Source organism: Hemitrygon akajei, chromosome 15, assembly GCF_048418815.1.
Source record: "Hemitrygon akajei chromosome 15, sHemAka1.3, whole genome shotgun sequence".
NCBI classification, from domain to species: Eukaryota; Metazoa; Chordata; class Chondrichthyes; order Myliobatiformes; family Dasyatidae; genus Hemitrygon; species Hemitrygon akajei.
In genome coordinates, this window is record NC_133138.1 from 21,689,263 (window position 1) to 21,713,366 (window position 24,104).

The following is a 24,104-nucleotide window of genomic DNA, read 5'->3' on the forward strand; positions in this document are numbered from 1 at the left end:
ATAAAGTGGCCACTCGGTGTACATCCTGCCTTTTCATCAGACTGATTGAACTCCAAGTAGTTTCCAACATGCTCTTGGATGGACAGATAATCTCCAGCAGCAATCATACATCAGCATTTGTCAAAATATTGTATCTGGATTAGAGAATAGTATTCCCATTTCATTTTATAGATTGCAGACAATTCTTTCTTGATTTCATTGTCCTAGGTGTCCATACCACTGAATAAAATCAAATAAAAATTAATTAATATATGAAATAACTAATAATAACAGTACAAATTTTGTATCTGCTTGAGGCAGGCGTTTCTCATCTCCATTTTTCCAATGACCTGTTCATCGAAAATGAGTGGTTTAGACAATAGACAACAGGTGCAGAAGTAGACCATTCGGCCCTTCAAGCCTGCACCGCCATTTTGAGATCATGGCTGATCAATTACTATCAATACCCGGTTCCTGCCTTGTCCCCATATCCCTTGATTCCCCTATCCATAAGATACCTATCTAGCTCCTTCTTGAAAGCATCCAGAGAATTGGCCTCCACTACCTTCCGAGGCAGTGCATTCCAGACCCCCACAACTCTCTGGGAGAAGAAGTTTTTCCTTAACTCTGTCCTAAATGACCTACCCCTTATTCTCAAACCATGCCCTCTGGTACTGGACTCTCCCAGCATCTGGAACATATTTCCTGCCTCTATCTTGTCCAATCCCTTAATAATCTTATATGTTTCAATCAGATCCCCTCTCAAGCTCCTTAATTCCAGTGTGTACAAGCCCAGTCTCTCTAACCTCTCTGTGTAAGACAGTCCAGACATCCCAGGAATTAACCTCGTGAATCTACGCTGCACTTCCTCTACAGCCAGGATGTCCTTCCTTAACCCTGGAGACCAAAACTGTACACAATACTCCAGGTGTGGTCTCACCAGGGCTCTGTACAAATGCAAGAGGATTTCCTTGCTCTTGTACTCAATTCCCTTTGTAATAAAGGCCAACATTCCATTAGCCTTCTTCACTGCCTGCTGCACTTGCTCATTCACCTTCAGTGACTGATGAACAATGACTCCGAGATCTCTTTGTATTTCTCCCTTACCCAACTCTACACCGTTCAGATAATAATCTGCCTTCCTGTTCTTACTCCCAAAGTGGATAACCTCACACTTATTCACATTAAACGCCATCTGCCAAGTATCTGCCCACTCACCCAGCCTATCCAAGTCACCCTGAATTCTCCTAACATCCTCATCACATGTCACACTGCCACCCAGCTTAGTATCATCAGCAAATTTGCTGATGTTATTTTCTATGCCTTCATCCAAATCGTTAATGTAAATGGTAAACAGCTGTGGTCCCAATACCAAGCCCTGTGGCATCCCACTAGTCACCAGCCCCCATTCCGAGAAACACCCATTCACTGCTACCCTTTGCTTTCTATCTGCCAACCAGTTTTCTATCCATGTCAATGCCTTCCCCCCAATGCCCTGAGCTTTGATTTTACCCACCAATCTTCTATGTGGGACCTTATCAAATGCCTTCTGAAAATCGAGGTACACTACATCCACTGGATCTCCCCCGTCTAACTTCCTGGTTACATACTCGAAAAACTCCAACAGATTAGTCAAGCATGATTTACCCTTGGTAAATCCATGCTGGCTCGGCCCAATCCTATCACTGCTGTCTAGATATGCCACTATTTCATCCTTAATAATGGACTCTAGCATCTTTCCCACCACCGATGTCAGGCTGACAGGTCGATAGTTCTCTGTTTTCTCCCTCCCTCCTTTCTTAAAAAGTGGGATAACATTAGCCATTTTCCAATCCTCAGGAACTGATCCTGAATCTAAGGAACATTGGAAAATGATTACCAGTGCATCCGCAATTTCCAGGGCAACCTCCTTTAGTACCCTAGGGTGCTGATGCACCATCAATAACTCACTCTGAGACGTAAGAAGCGAGTTATTGGCTTTTATTGACTGGAAGAATGAACAACACTACATCCTGGGGAATGAGGCTGGGCAACAGGCCTCAGTCGCCTTTATACAGGGGTCTGTGGGAGGAGCCACAGGAGCAGTCCAGACAGGTATATGTAGTTCACCACAGGTGCAGACCATCTGGACCTGGGGATTTGTCAGCCTTCAGTCCCATCAGTCTTCTCATCACCGTTTCCTTCTGAATGTCAATCTGTTTCATTTCCTCTGTTACCCTATGTCCTTGGCCCATCCATACATCTGGGAGATTGCTTGTGTCTTCCTTAGTGAAAACAGATCTAAAGTACTCATTAAATTCTTCTGCCATTTCTCTGTTTCCCATAACAATTTCACCCAATTCATTCTTCAAGGGCCCAACATTGTTCTTAACTATCTTCTTTCTCTTCACATACCTAAAAAAGCTTTTGCTATCTTCCTTTATATTCCTGGCTAGCTTGCGTTCGTACCTCATTTTTTCTCCCCGTATTGTCTTTTTATTTAAGTTCTATTGTTCCTTAAAAACTTCCCAATCATCTGTCCTCCCACTCACCTTAGCTCTGTCATATTTCCTTTTTTTTAATGCTATGCAATCTCTGACTTCCTTTGTCAACCACTGTGGCCCCTTTCCCCCCTTTGAATCCTTCCTTCTCTGGGGGATGAACTGATTTTGCACCTTGTGCATTATTCCCAAGAATACCTGCCATTGATGTTCCACTGTCTTTTCTGCTAGGCTATCCGTCCAGTCACTTTGGCCAGCTCCTCCCTCATGGCTCCATAGTTTCCCCTGTTCATCTGCAACACTGACACCTCCGATCTGCCCTTATCCTTCTCAAATTGCAGATTAAAGCTTATCATATTATGATCACTACCTCCTAATGGCTCCTTTACTGCAAGATCGCTTATCAAATCCTGTTCATTACATAACACTAAATCCAGAACAGTCTTGTCCCTGGTCGGCTCTCGTACAAGCTGTTCCAAGAATGCATCCGGTAGGCACTCTACACACTCCCTATCCTGTGGTCCAGCACCAACCTGATTCTCCCAGTTCACCTGCATGTTGAAATCCACCATAACTACTGCGACATTACCTTTGCCATATGCCAATGTTAACTCCCTATTCAACTTGCACCCAATATCCATGCTACTGTTTGGTGGCCTGTAGACAACACCCATTTGGGTCCTTTTGCCCTTACTGTTCTTCAGTTCTATCCACACAGACTCTACTTCTCCTGATCCTATGTCTCCCCTTGCAAAGGACTGAATCTCATTCCTCACCAACAGGGCCACCCCACCCCCTCTGCCCACATCTCTGTCCCTACGATAGCACGTATACCCTTGTACATTCATTTCCCGGGTCTGATCTCCCTGCAGCCATGTCTCCGTTATCCCAACAACATCATAGTTACCCATTCGCACCTGGGCTTGAAGCTCATCCGCCTTATTTCTGATACTTTGTGCATTCAGATATAGAATTTTTAACCCACTTCTCCTCTCTCTGTTTGAATCGCTGCCTATTGTGCTTTACCCAGCTCCCCGAACTCCCATCAGGCTATACGCCCCTAGAATTTTGTTGTCCTTCCTAAACTTACTTATTCTTTCAACACATTTAACTCCATGTTCCGTCAGACCATCCCTCTGTACATGAGACCTCCTTATCACTTGTTCCGCCCCACCTTCCTCTACTACACACTTAATATTCCAGAACCGTGTAGTCCCCACCTGTCCTTTATTCTTCCTCTCGCTATCCTCTGTCACATTCTGGATCCCCGCCCCCTGTAAATTTAGTTTAAACCCCCCCAAGAAGCACTAGCAAACTTCCCTGCAAGGATGTTAGTACCGCTCCAGTTCAGGTGTAAACCGTCCCATCATGGTTTGATGATGATTGGCTGCTCCTTAATCAAGCATGCATTCTGCTTAATTTAGACTGTAATATCCCACTTCTACAATCCCTTCAGTTTCCTAATTAACTACACAAAGCCACACCGCTACGATGGCAAGATGACACCGGCAACCAATGCAACTAATGGCAACGTCCTGCAGACAGTTCACGAAAGTAACTCCTTCTTTTAAATATACTTCTATTATTAATCTGAGAGTGATTGGAGCTTGCAATTTACATTTTGATTAATCTCTTTTGGACTGACTGAGTAATCTGGCTCTTTTGCTGTCTCCAAGGTTGAGAGTGAGGCTGAGGATGGAGTGTGTGAACTAATGGAGGAATTCAAACCCGTAATCAGCTCCATATCTCACTAATCTTGCAAGATTGAACTAAATGAGGATGAGAGTGGATGATGACCTAGAGTTTAGCACTGTTTGCCAGTGTTTGAAGTCTCCCTCTCCCTCTCCCTCTGTCTGATGCTGCTGCTGGAGAAGGTGATGGAGTCTTGGCTCTTGGGCAAGTTTTGATCAGTAGAGTATGTGGATTGAACTTATTTTTAGAAGACTCTGTAGTTCATGTCATATGTATTTCTAGTTTCTGGTTACCCCTTTTTTATTGTTATCTTGCACGATTTTGATCTGGGCAGACTGGTTCTGTGGCCTGCACTCAACAAATGACACAGTGCTAAATTGAACCGAACTGAACTAAAATGAACATTCCTAGATTGTTTCAAGGACTCTGCAGTTTGATGTTTAATATTCTGTGCGTGATTTGCTCATTTTTTGTTGTGTGTGCAATTCGTTCTTTTCTTGTGCACTGGGTGTTTGATGTATTCTTTGAACAGGTTCCATGGTGCTTCTTGGTTTCGTGACTGTCTGCAGGAAGAAGAATAGCAGGGGTGCATACTGCATACATACATTGATAATAAATGTATTTTGAATCTTTGAATTTCCATCTTGCTTCCTTTAAAAGTATCAACTTTCAGTATTTTTCTCAAATATGGGTGAACTACCCCACAAACCACAGAAATATAGGAGCAATGGAACAACTCAATATTTAAAAATCAATGTTAAAAGAAAATGAAAAGGTATTAGCTTCTATCACACATCTTCCATTTCGGGTTTTCTTATACCAGTTCATATTATTTTTGTTCCAATTTACAAACGTTTGTACATAGATGGATTCTAGATGCTTGTAATATTTCAAAATACTACAATGGTTTTATGCTATAAACAAGAAAGATATTGGTGGGAGATTAGACTCAACTTTATGCATTCAGTTACACTGAAGTCCATTAAGCCATATGTACAAATATAAATACACCAACACTCTCAAATCCATTTAGCACCAAACTAAAGACAAATTTCTCTCTTTCACTTTCTCTGTGGAATTGGACATTCCTCCTGATGTCTCCAGAAAACAAATCTAAGTTTGATAAATCCATCCAGAGCTCTATTTTGCTGTGATAAGAGTAGATTCTCAAGTTGATATTTCTGCTGGTTCCATCTTCTGAGTAAATAGATGCTCTGTAACGATGGATCAGACAGATCAAACTATGTCCTTAATGTTATAAAGGTAAGGTTCCATCCATGTCATACAAAAAACAAACTTACAAACCTATTCTGGTGGAACAATTTAATTATAAGAGGAAAACTTCTCTTGCTAATCTTTGAAACTAGTTATTGAAGCTTCAGAAAAATTGCACTTCTGTAGCTCTGATTCAGAACTGCAAATAATTCCCTTTTATACCCTTCTGTAAATCATGGTTTTGACAGGGTGATCCTATCCTGATGTCATTGCCCGAGTTCTCAGTCTTTCTGTATTACCTTTAATCATCACCAGTGCTGTTTTCATTTTATTGACAGTACAAGATATGACAGATGACTGACAGTCAGGCTCTAAATTAATACCTTGGCTCAGATTTTTTTTCCCTTTGGTGACACAACAGCTGGTGACAACTATAACAAGCACCAGTGTCTCAAAAAATCATTCCTTGTGTTGATAAAACCACAGAAAGGTTTAGAAATATCATTCAGAGGGTCAGTTAACCAATAATAATATAAAATATTAAATTTGTATGGAATCTTTCACCATTTCAAGTAAGTCCAAAGTGACTTGCAGCCTATGAAGTGTCATGACTATTGTAGGAAATGCAGCAGCCAATGTGAATGTGGCAAACTTCCCTGAGCAGCAATGTGATAATGACGAGGTAATGTATTTCAGAGTTGTTTGTAAATATTGGCAAAGTCATTGGGAATAACTCTATCCCACCTCTGCAAAGTATCTTTCACATAATGTTGGAGGCCAGATAGGTTTAACAGGAAATCTGAATGAAAGCACCTCCAACATTTCAACATTTCCTCAGTAAACTATGGGCACATCAACCAACATTTTTTTTTTTCCCAACAAGGCAATGAAGCTAACACCCAAATCAAGGCTACTGTATCTTCCCAGATCCTAGTTCCAACGTGCCGTCCCTGATCCTGGTTCTAATATTCTTTCCCTGACCAAAACTCCAATGTAATTTCCCTGATCCAAGTACCAATCTAACTTCCCTGTCCCTCGTTCCAATGTACTTTACCTGTTTCTAGCTCTTAGGTACTTCCTTGACCCCAGCTCCAATGTACCTTCCCTGACCCTAGTTCCAATGTACCTCCCATGATCCCAGCTCCAATGTACTTTAGCTGACCATAGCTCCAATGTAATTTCCTTTATCCCAGCTCCAGTGTACCTTCACTAATTCCAGCTGCAATGTACCTTTCTTGACCCTAGCTCCAATGTACCACTTTATGTATGTATTACCAGTTATGCCCACTTCTGTAAATGAGGCAGGAAATTCAGCCTGGAATTGTTTCAAGTTCATAATAAAGATTGCCAGCTGCTGTATAATACAGGATGTTGAAATGAATCCAGTATTTACCAATTATTGGGATAATTGATGGCAACAAGAATGCAGCAAACATTTTACAGCCTCTTTTTTTTTCAAATAAATCTGTATAGAAGTTTCTATCACCCTGATAGAACATGGGACAGAAATGGAAAATTCAAGGCATATCATCCAAAAGATGACTTGAATGAAACCAAGTTTCATTGGCCAAGTTATGGCTAACTATGTTATCTTTTTCTCTTTCTTTAATGGAATTTGTACCTAAATCTTTGAACAGTAATAACTTCAAATATAATTAGATGAATTGAATACTATCATCACTATCTTTGTCACTTAACAAAGACAAGGATGCCAACTGCATGAAAACAAAATGGAGCACATGATCCACATCAGTCCCATTTGACAAGAGGCATCAAGGCTTAGTTGGCTCCAGCTCAGAAATTTTACATTTTGGCTCATTAGTGACATGATAAATACAATCATTTTGTGTTGACAAATTTTATCCACCAAAATGGGCAAACATGTTTATGAGATTGCCCCTTGTGCCAAAACCTTTCTATAAATGCAGACTTCAATAACATTTATGAAATTGCAATATAAGTTTATATATTTTTCATAAAACTTGGATGAAGACAGAGATATTCCTAGAGAAAAATATTCAAGTTTGGTCAGAGAACATTGACATAAATTAATACAACATATATTAGGCAAAGAATTAAGAGACAATAACACAGCTTCCACTGTTTACCTCATCACTCCTTATCCTCTGTCCTTTTTGCTTCTGTTGGAAGAGAATGGGGGAGTTCTGAGTATTTTCACTGATGCCTTGGGTATCTAGACACAAAATGAAAACAGAATAAAATCATTATTAACTCCATTAGTTACAAATAACCGATAAGTTTTCATACTAACATCATTGCACATGTCAAGCACCAGTTATCTTCTAAATTAAACACATGACCTGACTTGTTAAAGTTAAGAAGTATTGTAAAAACAAATGCAGTATGATGAAGATGTTTTCACCAACTTGATTCTACGATAAAAGGTGGCAGCACCAATCTCGTTTTAAAAAGATACCATGTTCCTCAATTCACAGCAGGCTTCTGAAGTTGGCAGGCAACAGCACTGGTGTCTCATCTGTCTATGAGGCACAGGCAAATTAGGAAGACTTCCAGAAGTCTCTTAGCTCATGAGTAATGTGCTGTTCTTTCATCCACTTGGAAACACAAGGGGCCCAATGACCTGGATTGTTGCGGTTTCTAGATTATAATTGTGTGCAGCATACTCAGACTAATGAGCTTGAGAGTAAAATGCTTTATCTTTACTACAGTGCCGTTGAGGACATTAGAAGTAGCAGGACAGTTAAAGAATTTGTTCTACATTTGGGAAGTAATGCAGAAGACAAAAAACACATCACCACTGTCCAAAAAACTTAAGTAAAGCAGCTGGCAATGTGAGAGAATAAGCATGTAAAAATGAACTGATGCTCCAACCAAAATTATATTGCCAGCCTTTATTCACATTTTTGGATCTCTTCTTTATCCAAACCTACAATCTCTATCATGATAGAGATATCATGACAGGTGCCTGAGAATGTCAAACACCCACAAGGGCCTTTTCAAGTCATGCATTATTCTGACTTCAAAATATAACATTAGTTCTTCATTGCCATTGGCCTACACCCTACAGCGCCTTACCCAACCATACTGTGGAAATACCTACATCAGAGGGACTGTCACTGTTCAAGAAGGCAACCCTCTGCTGGCTTCCCAAGAACTAATTTAACTCAGTTGAGAAGTGATTCAGTAATATAACATGGAAGGGAAAATGCTTGTGGATAAATCAATGTTTGGGCATTGGAAGACTTTCAAGAAAGAGATCCAAGGGTGCCAAATAAAATACGTTCACACAAGAAAAAAATGGGGGCCTACCTAGTCTGCAACCTCGGTTTATAAGGTATATTGAGGGATTTTTTTTTTTAAAAGTAAGGGCCAAAAAAAGGAAAACAGGGGAAGTTATGTCACACTCTGAGGGTCTAATAATCCAGAACACTTGGTAAAAAAGAAACAGAAAGCTTCAGGATGAAATTAAAAATAGAAATCAGAAAAGTAAAGAAAAGCCAGGTAAAAATACTGGAAAGCAAAATCAAAGAAAATTGAGTTCTGTGAGTAGAAGAGCAAATTGTAGAACGCATTGAGGACCAATGAAAATGTAAACACGTGTGAGAGCAGAAAACATGGGAATGACCATAAACAAATACTTTGCAGCTGACTTCACAAAAAAAAGAGAATTCAAACATTACAAAGGAAGAAGAATATGAAATACTGGATTGGATGAGTAAAACACATAAGGATATATTATTAGCTTGGCATTTTTGAAAGTGAATACAATGAGTGGATCATAGAAAATGTACTCCAAACAATTTGAGAAAGCAAGGGAGGAAACACTAGAGGTCGTGATAAACATTTTACAATTATTTCAAGCAACCAGGTGTTACCAGAAGATATGCAACATATTGCCCTGTTTAAATGAGTAGTAAGGGATAATCCAAGCAAGCATATCATGGCTATAATTTGAAAGTAGGCAAATCGTAGAAGTAATTCGGAGTGACAATCTTCATTTTTGTAACACACACAAAATGCTGGAGGAGCACAGTAGGCTAGGCAGCATCTATGGAGAAGAATAAAGAGTGTATATTTTGGACTGAGACATCATCATCACTGTCCTCAGCAACACATCACGCTATCTCCCAGAAATAAAAACTAAGCACTATCAATTATGACCATTCTTATTGACCATCTGTAGCTATCTCAACAAAAAATATAAACAAAAGAGCTTCAACAGAGGTGGAAATCTAGAATAACACAAACAAAATGAAAGGTTTTGTTCCGAAACATCAACTCTTTATTCAGGCTCATTCTCTTTAATCTCTTGTGTTTATAATCTTAATTTTTGTTGAGATAGCTACAGATGGTCAATAAAAATAGTAACTGATAATGCTAAGTTCCAGGAGACAATATGCTGGGCTGCTGAGGCCAATGGATTTGTTATTGTTAAGGATAGTAGATTTCCAAATTTCTTTCCAACATTCAGCCAGAACATCAGATTTACAGAGCAATCCCATCACACTATTAATTTTCTCTATCACTTATTTCCCCTAACCTCCATCAAGTCCACACCACAGTTACACTGGGAGCAATTCTGGCAGTAATTTACAGCAGACAATGGCTCAGAATGTACACAAATACATTGCATCCTGTACAATTTAATCTTTTGGTTTATGATGGCAATGCATGAGGGAAGAGTATTGGCCAGGAGTTTAGAGTAATTAGCCATCGTGCAGATGCAAAACTATGACTTAATGACATGGTAGAGTAGAACAGTTGGCAGGTAGTTAGAGCAGCTGTCACACAGCTACTGTATTTCAGGTTTGGTCATGACCTTGGATTTTGTGTCTGTGACCGAGTTGGATTTTCCTCAAGTGTTCTAATTTCCACTCATATATCCCAAAGGTATATACTGGTAGATTAATTGCCTTCTGTAGGTTGATGTCAGGAAAACTGGTGGAGCTGGGAGTTGTATTTGATGAATAGGTGAAAGAGAAAAATATTATAGGAACTAAGGAAGGGAATCGGTCAAATGGTAATGCTGTAACGAACTGTCAAAAATTGATGGACTGAATGCTCTCCTTCTGTGAATGAGGAAATTTGGATTCAGAATTACAATATTAATTGCTGATATTTTTATATTGTACCAATGTACAAGGTACAGAAAGCTGGAGAAAATAGGTTGAAAATTACAGAATGACAAGATAACATTTTAAATTATCAGGGTATTTTGGGGTAAAATGGGGTGGTGCGGTAGAGAGACGTCTCTACCAAAGAAAATGTAATGCGCTCCTTCACTCCGTTAGCCTACAGGTCACCTGTGGGTAAGGTGTAGCACCTGCTTAGCAAACACGCCCTCACCCCAAATCAGAGTCATGGGAGCAGATGATGGATGGTCTGATGGTACATATCACAGGTCCTTGGTTATGCAACCATTGACAGCAGGCAGGCAATCTCTGAAGAGTATTGATAATGGCTGGTCAACTGTCTTGTAAAGACACTGCCCGGGAGAAGGCAAAGACAAACCACTTCTGTAGAAAAATTTGCCAAGTACAGTCATGGTCAACTCCATGATTGCCTACATCATACCACATGACACATGATGACGACGACGATGATGATGATGATGATGATGATGATGATGATGATGACGATGATGATGATGACGATGATGATGATGATGATGATGATGATGATGATGATGATGATGATGATGATGATAATGTGAGGTATTAGAAAAAGGACAGAAAATTAAGCCAGAGGCATAAGACCAATGGTGAGATCAGGTTTCCAGAAAAATCAATTCCTACATATACAGACAACGCAAGCAACAACAAAGAACCCATAGAATTGGCCTGTACTTTCTAATGATCTGACTTAAATGCATTTCTTTTCCTTTCAAATATTGTACTCAATGGTCTACTTTGCCTTATAAACAACATTTCCTGGAATTCAAGCCCCAATAGTTCCATTGACCTCCTTTTCTCCAATAATACCTGTGAGGTTGATTAGCAGGATTTCCGACAATAAAACCATTTCATTTATGTAAATTCAATTTTAGGTTCCTCATATAACTATGAATTATATCACTGAGAATTATTCTAATATTGACAATGACAAGAGAGAAATTCAGCAACAGGAGGATATCAAGGAAAACATCTCAAAGTTTACACCTGGTGTCAGTTACTGAGTTAGCAGGAAAGACGAGACATTCTTTTAGAATTTGAAAGATGGTCCACCACAGACATTTAAGAAAATGGATTGTGTCAATCTACAACTTCTTCATGATTTTGGAAGTAGACACGTTATCACAGAAGGTTTTCAGGAAGGAATTCATCCTATTAAGTATAGACAAGAAAAATCCATGCCTTCTCCTCATGGCTCTACACTTTCTTTCAATTTTGACACTTATCTAGCTCTCTTTTAAATACTTCAATTGATTTTGCTTTCATTATTACTCTTGGAAATACATTACAGTCTCCGAGTACCCACTGTAAAGAGGTTTTCCCTCAAGTTACTTCTGGAACTTTTGCCAATTATCTTTAGCGTGTATGCTCATGTTCCTGGCTCTTTGGGCAATAAAAACAGTTACAACTTTTTCTGGAATCATTATAGTACATCTCATACACTTTCTCCACATATTTTGTGAAGCGTGATGCCCAGAACTGAATACAGAGCTGTAGCCATGGCAGAATATTGATACTTTCATTATCTCCAATCTGCATGAGATGCTTACGACTGTTTGAAGGAAATGCTTACTTACAGCAAGCCCCTATAGTTTAATTAAATTTGGGAAGTGACACTTCCTCTAAGCATGCTTCTGTTCCTTGTTAGGAATTAATTACACTATAATGCCTCAACAGCAAAGACCATGACCATTCTCAAACTAAGTCTCGATGTGGTCTCTCTGCCTGTTAGTCACTATTTATCAAATATCTCATTGTTCTCTTCTGCTGGTCCTAATTATTAATTGACAGATAGCAATGATACTTTGGAATGAAGTGTAAACATTGATGTGGGCAAGTCCAGTTGGAGAAAATATTCACCACAGAAATCTTTTGTAGCTGGTCACTTCCTTCACATGATAAACATTTTCACTGACATCAAAATTTGGAAAGGATGTTCCACAGACTAGTCGAGCAGAAGTCTGATGTAATGGCATGTATAAATCCTAGTTTTCACCCAGTGTCTCAAACTCCTCCATCCTGGATACCTGATAGCACAAGTGGCAGTATACTGATATACAGTCAGGAAGGTGTGTCCTGAAAGTCTGATGCCATGACTTTTCATGGCATCAGGTCAAACATGGTCTTGGTAACTTTCTGCTGATATTATTGACATTATCTCCAGCCGATGAATCAGAACTTCTAAATGTTAACTGAAGCACTGAGAACAGAAAGGGCACAGAATGTACACTGATGACTTCATTGTCCATCACCAGAAGACCCGCAATATCAGCACCACTGCCAGAGTTGACCAGGACCAGAATGACAATGCTGCCGGTCGGTCTGTTTACACACCTGAATGAATCAACAGAAAAGTAGTTTCAACACAGACATGGAATTTTGCCTAGGTATGTTTTATGTTCTGAGCCCCAAAAAAAACAAAACACTGATCAATGATCAGCAATATTTTGCTAAGAGTGATAAAATTTGAAAGGAGTTGCTGCTTACCAATGTCCAGCTTTTCAGACATTACATCCTTAGAGGCTTTAAGTCGTTGGGAAACAATATCTCCTCTGAAATAGTTTCAGGTGGCACCAACATCTAGAAAACATTCACAAATGAGCAACACAAGCAAAGTGCCAGAGGAACTCGGCAGGCCAGGCAGCATCTATAGAAAGGAGTACATTCGACGATTTGGCCCAAAATGTCGACTCTAGGGTCCTGCCAAAGGGTTTTGGCCATAAACAACAAATGTACTCTTTTCCATAAATGCTGCTTGGTCTGCTGAGTTCCTCCTGCATTTTGTGTGTGCTGCTTGGAGTTCCAGCATCTGCAGGTTTCCTCCTGTTTGTGATAACATTCACAAATGGGCTATTCAGTGGGAAATAAGATTTGCACCATACTGGTGAGATGCATTGGCTGTCTCCAGTTAGAAAGATTAACCATCTTGTGTTGTCATTTTAAAGTATTGCTATGATAGAGTGATTAGTAATATATTCAAAATTCAACTGAACCATTTATATAAATACTCTGCTTACAAAATCAAGTCAGGAATTGGGTATCTTGAGAGAAGTGACTGTATATTAGTTTCACAAAGCTTTATAGAATACTTGGATTAAAACAGCTTCAGTATCTCTTAAGAAACTCAACACCATTCAGAATAAAACAGGCTGATTTATTAACTCTTATTCAACATTTAAAATGTTAATTCTCTTCACAGTCAGGACACTGTAGCCATCACGTGTGTCATCTACAAATTACATCATAGTTCTCCATCAGGGCTTCTCCAACAACTCAACTCATACCTGTGGTGTTATCCATCAAATAAATAAGGACAGCAAGTTATTGGAGCATCCCAGTGCAATTGGATCACCAGAAGAAAACAACTTGATCACCAGCCCAGTGGTTTAGTTGGTAAATACTCAATAGGAACTAAAACAACATTCATTTATAATAAGCACACAAAATATTCCATGGGGCTTTACTGGAGTTTCATCAAACAAAGGATTGGAAGTGAACCATGTTGGCAAATGATGAAAAATTTGGTCATAGAGTCTGGCTAGACATGAGATAGAGAGTCACGGAGCTTTAAGCAGTGAATTTTAGGGCTTAAGGATTTGGTAGTTAAATGCATGAGCACTGACACAAGAACAATTAAACTTCGAGATGAGCAAGCAGAATTAAAACACTGTAGGTATCTTGAAGGGTATCTGGGTGGTCAGAACATATGAAATGCTGGATGAAGTCAGCAGGTCAGGCAGCATTTATGAAAGGAAATAGACAGTTGATGTTTTGGGCTAAGACCCTTTATTGAGTCTTTCATCAGGGTGGGAGGAATATGGCATAACACAATCTGAGCAGAAACACAAAAGGTGTAGGGAAGAAAAACTTGTTTTTCAAAGTAAAAGTCTGACACAACAAAAAAACTACAACTACTTTGTTCATCCCATTGAGTTTGATTGCGTATCACAAGTTTAATTTCCCTTTGGTTCTCCATAAGTGGCAGAGCGAGACACATTCTCCCCAATAACCCAGGCTGAATTTGATAATTTGTCCAGGATGAAGGAAAAGTTTGTAAAACCATTGTATCACACAGCTACCCTGAAGCATTATGTGGCTATCAGGAACATGTGACTTGCAGAGGAAAAAAATCAAATATGCCATTACTAATTTAGCTTCAGAATTTTTTTTAAAAATGATATATTCCCAGAGATAAATGTATGATCTTGGCCATGGTAGTAGAAAATGTTCAATGAATCAAGCCATCAGAATATATTAGTGAACAGATGGACAGCTGACAAATCACTGGTTCATAATAAAGTACTCGGTACAGGATTAGGAATAGAAACAGAACAAGATCTGTGGGGAGAGAGAGCAGGCGCAGACTTCAGCTACTGCTGAATTAATGCAATGACAAGCTTTGAGCTGAGACCTAATGCAATTTGGTGATAGTGGGATTAGTGTTCAGAACAGCAATAGCTGTATTAAGCGTGTCCCAGGGTGGGAGATGTAGTACATGCTCTGTAAAAGCAGACACCGCGTGCCATTTGGGAGTTAAACGACATTTGTACGGGGATTTTTTTTTACAGCTAGTTCTGAACTCATGGCAAAGAGAGATTATGTGGGTGCCCTGCTCTCCATAACTGCCTGTGTCAATCAGGACTGTCCAGTGGAGTTCACATGAGTGCAGTCCAAGAGGATTAGATCTGAATTATCTGCCCTAATTTGAACAAAAATCTGCTCTTCACTTGACTGATCCTGACATCAAGGATTGATGACATTAGCAGAAGGAGGTAAATTTAATCTATGACCTCATCACTGCACACCAACAGCCCGACATACTGTTGCTACTAAACTGCCTAAATGTGACACTTGCACTGAGTACTCTCAGTTCATGTTTCTCCCATCTAAATTCCTGCACAAGTGAACATACGATCAGCAAACAAAGATTTGTTTCTATTCTCAGAGATCAGTTTTTACTTTCATATTCCTTGTCCATATATCTTCAAGGAATGCACTGTACTGTTCCACATTTGAAAAGACCTTGATAGAGTGGACGTGGGAAGGATAGCAGATCTAAGAAAATCAGCTCTTTTTGACATATTCCTTGTCTATATATCTGTAAGGGTACTATTCCACATTTGAAAAAGGCCCAGATAGAGTGGACATGGAGAGGATGTTTCCTATGCTGAGGGAGTCTAGGACCAGAGAGCACAGCTTCAAAATACAAGCACATCTTGTTGGAACAGAGGTGAGTACTAGTACCTGTATCACAGTTTATAGGGAGAAGGCGGGGGAATGGGGTTCAGAGGGAAAATAAATTAGTTATGATGGAATAACATAGCAGAATAAATGGACCAAATGACCTAATTTTTCTCCTATGTCTATGGCCTTACTTTCAGAAGCTGCCAATAAGACATACTGACGATAGGAAGTATTACATTGGGGCAAACATTTCTATCTGCTCAGCATTTCCTACTACACAGGGCAAATAGTGAGGCAAGTTAAACATTGCACTTGTTGTGTGATATTTATTAATATGATGACCTCTCTGCAGGGACAGAGATACATCTCAGTTCTTCTGTTCACCTATGTTCTAAATGCATTGTGGCAATACTTCAGGGAAGTGTAAAATACTGGAAAAACAAATCCTGAATGTATGCATATACAGTAGTTCAAGTAGTCACCTAAACATTCCAGTACATCGTAGCAGTTCAACTAGCTAGGAGAAATATGGATATCAACAAACAGCTGTTGATATTTTCAGTTCTGAATTAAGGGGAAGAGTATGGAGGGGGGTGTTTGATCTGAAGGATGAAGCCAAGCAATTACTCTACCTAGCAGCAGTGTGAAATAAAAATGTCCTTGTTCTCCTAGGATTAGTGAATACTTTGTGGTCTGGGGCAAACTGGCCCATCTTCCTCAAGGCTCTATAATGAGCATTGAGTGGGAAAAGGTCACACTGTGGGGCTTTAAGTCAGACATTATGTCAACTGTGTTGGACGAACTTCCTCCTTTAAAGGCTAATCAAATTTTCAGCATGACGCAAAACAACCCAGTTGTAGATATCGTCCTCATTTGAGAAATCATAATTTTCAATTGCATTACACTAAACAGAAGTGCTATGTTATCTAATTTACTGGCAAGTCCTTTCACAACTGTGAGCTCTGTTGCGAAGATATTTGATGAATCAAATATGAAAATTAATTTATATTTATGACTCTTGGGAGATTTGGTTCTTCCTATAAACCCCATCCGCATTTTGTCCAGTAGAAGTCTTTTCATTGGCTGTGCTTAATTTCCTTTGAAAGAAAATACAATTTGTGTTACTTTTTCTCTGAAGATTGTAGTCCATATTTCTGAACCTGAAGGAAGAAATGATCTGCTACAATAATTCTTATCTGCAACGTCTGGTTTCAAACTAAATTTTTTACTTGATAATTATATTGTGGATAATTGGATGAAATCAATTCCTTTTCTGGACATTCAGTTACTGAAATTAGTCAGTCCTAACCATTCTGACATCCTCCTTTGAAATCTAAGCAATTCTATTAAATTAGCTCTTAATCTTCTTCATTCTAATAAAGTGAACCCCTCATTTTTCAAACCAGTTCTTTTTACTGGTACAAATCTGCTCCTCTTCATGTATTGCTTAACAGGTGCCTACTAACATTCACAAAGCGTTAAGTTAAATCAATTAATACCATTGCTTATGGGAGTTGATGCAGATCCCTGAAATTATACCACACCTACATTTGTACCTTAACATGGAACAATTTGTGACGATAAGTTTGTGTGAGAAATGAGAACTATTTTTAATGAAAATGTAAATATAAACACTGACAATTCTGAGCAGTTATGTCTCCCTGAGAAGCATGTGGAATACTCTGGAAAGAAAATGCTCAGCAGGTCAGACAATGTACCTAGACAGTGAAGTAGTCTTAACGTTTTAGGCTCCTAAATGAATTGATGATATCTCGTTGACTTGAAGTCCTTTGCTTCTTGACTTTTCATCTATTCTCACTCTTTCTTTCAGATTTCTAATATTTGCAAGAAATTTGTCATATATTTGGAAGAGGTCCTTCACTAAATATGAAGCACCATTTGAACTTATCTTCTCTCAGTCAAATTTACATTTACGTAGAACACTGCAGCATAGCACTAGCCCTTGGGCTGATCTTTTAACCTACTAAGATCAATCTTACATAGCCCTCCATTTTTTTATCATCCATGTGCCTATCTAATAGCTTCTTAATGCCCCTAATGAATCTGCCTTTTCCATTGCACCTCACATCACAGGCACAACCTGCACTTACCACTCTAAAAACAACTTATCTCTGACATCCACCATATACATTCCTCCAGACACCTAAAAATTATGTCCCCTCATATTAGCCAATTCTGCCCTGGAAAAAAAGTGTCCGACTATCCACTCAGTCTATGTGTCTTATCAAAGATTAAAGATTAGCTTTATATTTGTTACTTGTACATCGAAGCATACAGTAAAATGCATCATTTTGCATTAATGACGAGCACAGTCCAAGGATTGTGCTGTCAGCCCACAAGCGTCATCGTGCTTCCAGCGTCAACATAGCATGCCAACAAATCACTAATCCCAATTGTACATCTTCGCACTGTGGGAGGTAGCTGGAGTTCCTGGTGGAAGCTCACATGCTAGGGGACGAATGAACCAACTCCCTACGCTGCATTGCCATGCTGCCCTACGGATACCTTGCGTATAAGAATTTGTTAAGTACCACACATTTTATGGACAAGCCATGCTTAACAGATTAAAATCTACCCAGTGAATGCTGGATGTAGATGCGTTTTCCTGTGATGCTCCAAACCAGGTGGAAGAGATGGACTGGGCTCCCCAGTGGAGCTGAAGATGCAGCCTTACTGCTCAAAATATACTGCAGATGGGTCAAGGTTATAATTAAAGTGAAAGCCTGTGGCCTCAGCTAATTACAACCTCTGTTCACCTGTACTTAGTTCACATCACTAAGCATCTCCACCAGGGAGTCATCCTTCTTCTGTGCACTCAACGTGCATATTGTGCTTTAGCTGTGCTCTCCAGTTATTGGGCTCTTGGTGATGTTTGCGTGCATTGAGAATGCTTCCACGCCTCGAGTTTTATAAAACTAGTCCTTGTAAATTAGGTTAAATGTCATGTTATTTGAATCAATATAAAAAAAAGGAATGATATGATGATTTGTGCAAAAATAATGTAACTCTCTCACCTCAGGGAGATTTGATTCATTGTGGCTTCCATTATCAGTCATATCGTTGGGTCTCCGTGATTTAATGGCAATTTCAAGGAGCAGAAGGGAGTCACAGTATCCCTGAACCCACATGGAAGAAAATATTCCTCTCACTGAAGATTTATTACATGTTAGAATTCTAAATTATGGTTCACTCCTGGAGAAGAGAGTTTCCAGGTATTAACAACTACATTAATGAATGAACTCTGTCCTCTCCATGTTAGGGAGAGAAACAAACTTTGTTTTATAAGACTAATAAATCAGATTGTAAGAAATTGAAAGCAGTGAGACTTTAGACCAAAAGATGAAAAAACATTGAAGCAGAATTTGGCCTATTTTGCCAACTGAGTCTACTCCACCATTCTGTCATGGCTGATTTATTATCCCTCTCAACACCAATCTCCTGATGAAAGGTCTCAGCCCAAAATGTTGACTGTACTCTTTTCCATGGATGCGGCTTGGCCTGCTGAGCTCCTCCAGCGTTTTGTGTGTGCTGCTTTGATTTCCAGCTTCTGCAGATTTTCTCATATTTGTTCTTATATTCTGAAGCTGGGCCCTCTGGTCCTAGGCTCCCCCCGTAAAGGAAACATCTGCTTCATGTCCACTACATCTATGCTTTTCAATATTGGATGAGATTTCCCTTTTTTTTCTAATCTCCAGTGTGTACAGGCCCAGAGCTGTCAAACATTCCTCATATATTAACCCTGGGATCAGTCTTGTGAACTTCCACTGGATCCTCTCCAATGACAGCACATCCTTTCTTAGATAAGGGGCCCAAAACAGCTTCCAGTACTCCAAGTGTGTAATTTACTGAGAAGTTGGTTATGGATTGTGAATGGAAGAAAACAAGCAGCAGGTGGGTAGTTCTCAGGAAGCAGATGGTAATATTAGGAAACAAGAAGTCTTGGAATCTCAGATAGCAACAGAAAATGATCAGCTTGTCAGGCAGCCATTATGGGGTGAAAGAGAAGCATTTCTTTTGATAAATCAGAAATATAAGTTGCAAAGAAATAGAGAATGTATTTGAAATTTGAAATATAGATAGAGGGAACAGAAGGCAATGTTCAAATGAAGGTGACAATCTGCAACAAACTACTAATGTTGTAACTTTTAAAAATCATGCAACTACCTGGAACTACAATTTAATGCATTTTTTAAAATCTAATAAATCTAACTATCAGTGTAGTACTGTAGTTACATTTTAAGACTTTACTGATCACACCAAAGTCATTCTGTATGGTGGTGTTTAAGAGAGGATGGTAAATCACAGCCGATCTGCCTTGAGAAGATGCAAATTAGTGGAGATGAATGAAAAAGAATTTGGAGCAAAAATGCTGGAGTTGAGAGGTATTACGTTGCAGACTCTGGGAGTCTAAAATGAAAGAGAAATCTGGAACTACCCAACATCTGAAGCAGAATGGGAAAGTTAAGTTTAATGAAAATCTAAAAACCTGCAGCCCTTGGAAATCTAAAATTGAATTGAATTGACTTTATTACTTACGTCCTTCATATACATGAGGTTGTAAATATCCTTACGTTACATCTCTGTCTAAATGTGCAATGTGCAATCTATAGTAATTTATAATAAATAGTATGTACAACAGGACAGTCAATATAACATAGAAATACAATTATATCAACATGAACTAATTAGTCTGATGGACCGATGGAAGAAGCTGTCCTGGAGCCTGTTGGTCCTGGCTTTTATGCTGCGGTACCGTTTCCAGAATGAGAGCAGCTGGAACGGTTTGTGGTTGGGGTGACTCGGGTCCCCAATAATCCTTCCGGCCCTTTTTACACACCTGTCTTTGTAAATGTCCTGAATAGTGGGAAGTTCATATCTACAGAAGTGCAGAGTCTTGAGATTGAGGTAAGTACAGTTCCCATACCAGGCAGTGATGCAACCAGTCATCTGTGCCCCTGTAGAAGTCCTTGGGATCTGGGAGCCCATACCAAACTTCTTCAACCATCTGAGGTGAAAGAGGCACTGTTGTGCCTTTTTTACCACACAGCTGGTGTGTAAAAAGCACATGAGATCCTCAGTGATGTGTATGCCAAGAAACTTAAACTCCTTAACCCCAGATCCACTGATATCTATATGGGTTAGCCCATCTCCATTCCTTCTGCAATCCACAACCAGCTCCTTTGGTTTTGTGACTTTGAGGGAGAGTTGTTTTCTTGACACCACTGAGAGAGAGAAAATGCTGGAAACTATTAGCATGTCAGGCAGCATTTGTAGAAAGAGAAACAGACTTAAAGCCATGGGACAGATTCTGCCATGAATATTTCCTATTTTTGTTGGATGCATTGCTCAGTGCTAACAGGTGCCTGTCACGTGCTCCGTTGTAAGATGAGATGCTATTCTTCAGACTTACGTTGGGCTTCACTGTAATGCTAACGGAAGCATTGACAAAATGATCAGTGTGGTTATTGGACGGAGAAGTCCATTCCAACTGGAAGTTCAGTAGACATAAGAATTTTGTTTGCTTTTTCCTTTATAGGGGAGACAACATTTTGAGGACTAAATGAAGTATATGAAATCAGACAAAGCAAAAAAAAATAACTGCTTCAATAATTTCAAGTAACAACCTTTCCTAATTTGTGATACATCTGCTTTGTGCAGAGCAACAGTCATTGATCTTAAATGTAACCTTTTCTTTTTCCTTTCTGGATGCTACATGACTTTTTTTGGGCCTTTCCAGGATTCTCTTCTATCTCAGATTTACAGATTCTGCAGTGTTTTGTACTAACAATTTTCTCTCCCACCAGACAGATAAGTCGTGGTTAATAAATTCACAGCCAGCATTATGATCACTTGTGCACTTAGATTTCTCTCCATGATATCACAGACCTTCACTTTTCTTTCCAGCCCCGCCCCTTCCAGTGCTTCTAGCTCTGAGAAGTCAGCAATCTGAAGCATTGATTTTGTTTTCCTTTCTGTAAGAGAGTGAGTGAGTAAGTATTTCCAATATTTACAGCTTTATTGCAGATTACCAGCATCTGCGGTTTTTATTTCTGGACCTCAAATTTCCTACCCAGTCATAAGTTCCCACACAATTGAAATCTCCCTCACTATTATTCATTTGCACTGTTTATTTATCTTCACAATGAATTACAATTGTATAGTTATTTTTCATGTCCTGTTGCCACAGTACATCTAAATTTCACTACATACAGTATGTCAGTGATAATAAAGCTAATTCTGATTCTGCTTCCAATGATCTACCCACTGTTATTGTAATCTTGGGAGTCTTTTGTTCCTTGCTTATGGAACATAGAACAGTGAAGCACAGGAACAGGCCCTTTGCCCCACGGTGTTATGCTGAACCAATTAAATGGTTAAATAAACTGATCACTTCTGCCAACACAATGCCCATATCCTTCCATTTTCTTCACATCCTTTTGCCTATCCAAACATCTTACAGAAGTCCCAAATGTCTCCGGCTCTGGCAGCAACTTTCAGGCACCCACCTCTCTTTGTGTAAGATAACCTGTCCCTCCCATTTTCTTTGAAATTACCCCCTTTCATCTTAAATGCATGCTTTCTGGTATTAGACATTTTAACTCTGGGAAAAAGATACTGTTTGTCTATGCCTCTCTTAAACCTCTATCATATCTCCTCTTAGCCTCCACTGCTTTAGAGCAAGCAACCCAAGTTTGTCCACACTCTCGGTACCTTCATTGGGTGTGTTGTGTGTAGAACGATGTAAACACTAAAAACCAAAGCCAACAGTTGAAGTTGTCAGAATGAGCAGAGTAACATTAGATCTGCAAGTTGAGGTGGTTGAGTTCTACAACCGAGTAAAGCAAGAGCAAACTCAATCACTACAGAAACATTGTGGAAGATAGGATCTGCTACAGGCAAAGCGGAGAAAGATTAGGGAATGATGGTAGCTTTGACACTTAGTCAGCTGACTGCAACACAGTCATGTGACATCGGTTAGTCTCGCAAGACCATGGAACTGCGCCCTCTCCAGGACGCAGACCTGGTCAAGGTTGTAGGGAAGACCGGCAGTTGCCCATGCAGCAAGTCTCCCCTCTCCACGACACCGATGTTGTCCAAGGGAAGGGCAAGGGCTGATACAACTTGACACCGGTGACGTCGCAGGAGTTGCCAGAACGAGCTTGAAGGCAACGTCGGACTGCCTTAGGGACTCCAGCTCCAGATTTGTCCTCAGGGTTTACTCCCGAAGCCTTCCCCATGAGTGGGTATGGCCGCAAGGCAGCGGAAGTTTGGAATCTGAGTTTTCCCTCTCTCAGATGGACTGCCTTCCCAGGCTGGCGAGCTCCATCTACCTGAAGCACTGGTTTTAAGGCGCCAGGACCCGCCTTCGCCCCCTTCTCCTGTCAGTAGAAACAGGAGTTGGACTTGGTTGTCGGAGGCTATTTGAGGTGCATGCCGTGAAGAGCAGTTTTAGGTAGTGGGAGCTTGTCCCCACTACCACTCCTTGGCTTGACAACCTTGGAACTAAAAAATAATGCTTAATTAAATAGTTAAATGAGAGCACATCTAAACCTACTATTTAACCCATGTGGTCTGCAAAATTTTCATCATTAAAGGACATCAAAATACTCAAGTCTTGTAGGAAGTGCCTCACCTAATCCACCCCCAATGCCTCAACTGTCTCACTATACCGCTAACCTTTCAATGTCACTTCCAGGTGGATTCGTCCAGAGCCAGTGATAGACAGTATGAGGAAATGGATGATATATATTTCTTTGTGAGAATGGTTACATCAGTCTGTTGTTTGATTATTCTGTTGGGCAGTTTTCCCCACAGCCTATGCACAGGTGCCATTTTTCAATGCCAATTAGGCTGAATTAAATGCGCTTTTGTCTTGTACTAAATTAACACACAGGTCAAACCTTAGTGATTTGTTCAAGCTTATTCTTTGTCGCCTTCTGATGAAAGGGATTTCCTTCCCATTCGGTGGGCAGCTCAAAGTCATCTATAATGTTGTGAGTCTGGAATTATATACTAGCCAAGCCAGGACGTTTTTGCCAACACCAACTTTTTTAAAAACAAGAGAAAATCTGCAGATGCTGGAATTCACAACCACACACATAAAATGCCAGAAGGACTTAGCAGGCCAGCCAGCATCTATGGAAAAAAGTACAGTCGATGTTTCATGGGGCGACCCTTCGGCAGGATGGAGAAAAAAAGGTGAGGAGTAAATTTAAAAGGTGGGGGAAGGGGAGTGAAAATCACAAGGTGATAGCTGAAACTGGGAGGGAGAGGAATGAAGTAAAGAGCTGGGAAGTTGATTGGTGAAAAAGATGCAGAGCTGAAGGTGAGTCTGATAGGAGAGGACAGAAGGCCATGGAAGGAAGAAAAGGAAGGAGGA

General features: G+C 39.8%; 1 protein-coding gene across 9 annotated transcripts in view; it reads right to left on the reverse strand.

Moving 5' to 3' along the window:
- The window catches only part of tenm2a (teneurin transmembrane protein 2a), a 2,964,155-nt gene that overhangs the window by 1,436,866 nt on the left and 1,503,185 nt on the right, over positions 1 to 24,104 (reverse strand). For all 9 annotated transcript variants that reach the window (XM_073067293.1, XM_073067288.1, XM_073067292.1 and 6 more), the window contains one exon: positions 7,475 to 7,560. The gene's annotated coding sequence lies outside the window, so the exon portion shown is untranslated. The remainder of the gene's footprint in view (positions 1 to 7,474; positions 7,561 to 24,104) is intronic.